Genomic DNA, 3,369 nt, shown 5'->3' with positions numbered 1-3,369 from the left:
TTGGGCAAAGCAGCTGCTCTGGATAGGCAGAGGGTGTATTTGAGCTTAGGCTGCTGGTGAAATGCTCTCTGGTTGCTTCATTTAAGAAGTTTGATCGCCTAATTTTATCCACATCTGTCCAGTTCACCTTTCTTTCATGTTTCTTGGGCAAAAAGCTATTCTAAGCAGACTGGTCTGTGTGTTCACACGAAGGGGCAGCTGATTCCCTGGGCTGTACCGACGGGATGGGTTTGGAGGAGTGATGTGCACCAGGGCTGGGTGAAGCTGGAGGTGATGCTCGGCTCGTGGCAGCACTGGCACTTTGGCGTGGTCATTTGGAGAAAGATTTGTGTCAGAAGTGCGAAAAAAAGAGAAACCTAAGTGCGTATGGTTACACAAGACCTTGAAAATAATTTAGTAGCTGTTGTTACCACTGTGGTGATTGCTCAAGATCTACAACTTGGATCATACTTAAATTTCTCCTACTGTATTGTAATGTGTAAAGCTTCAGGTTAACCGACCTCACCTGAAATTCTTTTCTTTGAAACTAAAACTGGAAAATTGGTGCCTCCTCAGACAGCCCAGGGTTATCTTCCTCTCTTCTGCCTGAAGACTTTGTGGATCGGGGAAATTGCTCAGCCCATCGGTTAATGGGGAGGGGAGGAAGAAGCAGATGAAGGGGGCACAGGAGAAGCATTGCCGGCAGCTGAGGATGTGTGATGAGCGTGCGTCAGCAGTCGCGGCAGGGACCGGTGTCGAGTGTTAGGACTTGGGGGTGTTTAAGGTCTGGGGCTCAATGGGGTGGGAGTTAGGTCAGAGCTGTCAGGTTTCCCAACAAAAAAATAAAGCAGGAAATTTCTGTTTATTCTTGCGTGACTCCGATTGTTCCTGCTCAGCAGGGGAAGGCAGAAGTGTAGGCTAGCACTGACGGAGGAGGGAAAGTGCTGCGCTGAAGGCTCGGCGTGACAAAGCGTTTAAATACGGGTTTTGGAGAGCTGGAAGTCTTCGGGGCTCGAACGGATGGGGCTCGCTTTGGGAGGTTAGAAGGAACGGCAAATGCCTGGTTAGTGCCTGCACTCGGTGCAGCCGTGGGAGCCAGAGGTTTTATTGTGGTGGTTGCCTCCCTAACCTGTCTCCTTTGCCTTTTCTTCCTCTTCTTTCCTTCTTGCTTTTGCCTGCTGAGAGCTGAGGTTCAGGCTTACCTCCCTTTTCTTGCCTCATTCCATACACGAAGCACGATTCCTAAACTTTCCCAGGGCTGGAGCCCCATTATACAGAGAGTTTTATCGCTACATCTGTGTCATTATCAAGAATTAAGCTAATTGGAATAAAATGCTTTATTCTCCTATGCTGCTTAGGCATTTCAGCAAGTTGTATTTCTGTTGCAACCTTCTTTATTGCTAATTCATTGTGACATTAAGAAGTGTAATACATCAGCTTCTCTCTAATACATGTTTCCACTTTTTTACATGTTAATGAGCATATTTAACATATTTCTTCAGAGATAATTGGATTCTAAGTCTCCCTGTAGTAATGCACTGAAAGCCAGCTAGCAATGCCTTCAGTATCTAAAAGGCTCTTTCTGCATTTGAATAATCCCACGATTAAAATCAGGAATTAATCTCTTGGCTGAAACAAGGCTTTTGAGGATACTTTTCTTGTTTTGAGACAGTTTTAATACATACATTACGGAGAAGTTAATTAAACCCTTCCTTTGCATTTGTACCCCAGAATTCACAAAGGAGCGCGGGTATCTCAGATATTTTATATCTCATTTTAAGTGAATCTTTAGCAATTAGAGACTGAGAATAAACCTAACACGGAAATAGGGCAGGGAAAAGGGTGAGATGAGATTATCCCGCATTTACTGCTACGAAGAATTATTTCACCTCCCTCTGAAGGCGTCTGCTTTTCAGTGTAAGGAGGAGGGACCCTGGTGAGGCATCATGCTGTATGGCAGCCCTTCAGCCCCCATGTCTGGGTCCGCTGTTAACTGACAGACCGTCAAGACAAAGTTAATCGTGCAGCCACGACTCGTTACCTCCAGCCTAGAAGACTCCAAGTCCTGCTTTTTGTCTGTCCGCAGAAAACGAGCTTTGACGCTGCCTCTCTGGTTCCCTGCCTTCCAACTTCTCCAAGCTCCAGCAGGAAAAGTCCTCTCCTGCCTTCCCGTGCCGTGTACCACGAGAGGACGCTGCGCGTGTGCGTGCGTCGTCACACGTGTGCATGCGTGTTGTGGGTGCCCAGGCCACGCGTGTGCATGCGCAGACACACCTGTGCGCAGCTGGGACGGCATCCCTCCCATCAGGTCTGCTGCCCACACTCAGACCTTGCTCAGATGTGTTCCCTGAGCCAGCCACAGGGTTTAGCTTCGGAAAATCAGCTTCTGGGCAGAGCTCTGACCATGACCCAGCTTTTTGTGGTAGCTCAGAGACTGGGGAGGTGTAGCAGCCTGATTCCGAGCACTCCTCTTTGATTTTCTTTCCCTGTTGTATCATCATCCTGAGCTCAGAGCCATCGCTCCTGCCGTGAGCAGGGACCCTGGCTGGGAACGGAGGCAGCGGTGGTTTGCTCCGGCCACCCGTGTACCTGTGGAGCTCGCTGTCTTCTCCTAGGGCTGTCAGCGGAGGAGATGGGCTGGGATGGGATGGGACGGGGCAGGTGGCTCAGTTGTGGTCCCTGCTAGCTTGCTCCACTTGAAAGCTGAGGGTTTGATGGAGACCTGAGTCAGCTCTTGCGGCCATGGTGGAAGTGAGTCACGAGCTGCTCTCATTTCGGCTGCTCCCCTTGGTGGTGGGGACAATTTTGGTGCCTTTGCCCGTTAGCTTCCTCACTACCTAGCACATCAGTGGGAGAATTTCAGTTGCTTTTGCTAGCTCATTTTTGGAGGAAGCTACAATTTTGGGCAGTGGCTTAGCCTGGGGTTTAGTGTCATCTTTGGTTGGGGTGGAAAGCTGCCTTGTGCTGTCCTGAAAAGCCGCTCTGGCCACCAAGGAGTGACCGCAGGAGCATCGAGGGCAGGTGGAGAGGAAGAAACTAAGAAGCGCTCGGGGTGGCTGTGCTGCAATGACGGGAACGTCATCTAGAGCAGAGGGTAGAAGGGGGCAGAGAGGACGAGTTGGGAAACATGACCTGATAGATAAACCCCACCAAAGCCAGGCTGGCGGTGCGGTGGATCTGGCTGGGCAAGGTGCCGCTGGGGAGGAAGAAGGCGTTGTGTCGAGCTGGCAGCTGAGGACCGGAGAGGGTGCTCCGGGACAAGACGGAGCTTGCCTGGCAGGGATGCGTATCTGAGGGCGATAGGGAACACTCAGTGAGGCAAAGGGTGCAGGTCTGGGAGCTGCTTGCACAAGGCTGGTGGAGCGGCAGCCGGGGGGAAAGCCAGGCAGT

Source organism: Cariama cristata, unplaced genomic scaffold (assembly GCF_000690535.1).
Source record: "Cariama cristata isolate BGI_N322 unplaced genomic scaffold, ASM69053v1 scaffold6837, whole genome shotgun sequence".
NCBI lineage: Eukaryota > Metazoa > Chordata > Aves > Cariamiformes > Cariamidae > Cariama > Cariama cristata.
The sequence above is the reverse complement of the archived record's forward strand: the minus strand, read 5'-3'. Positions refer to the sequence as shown.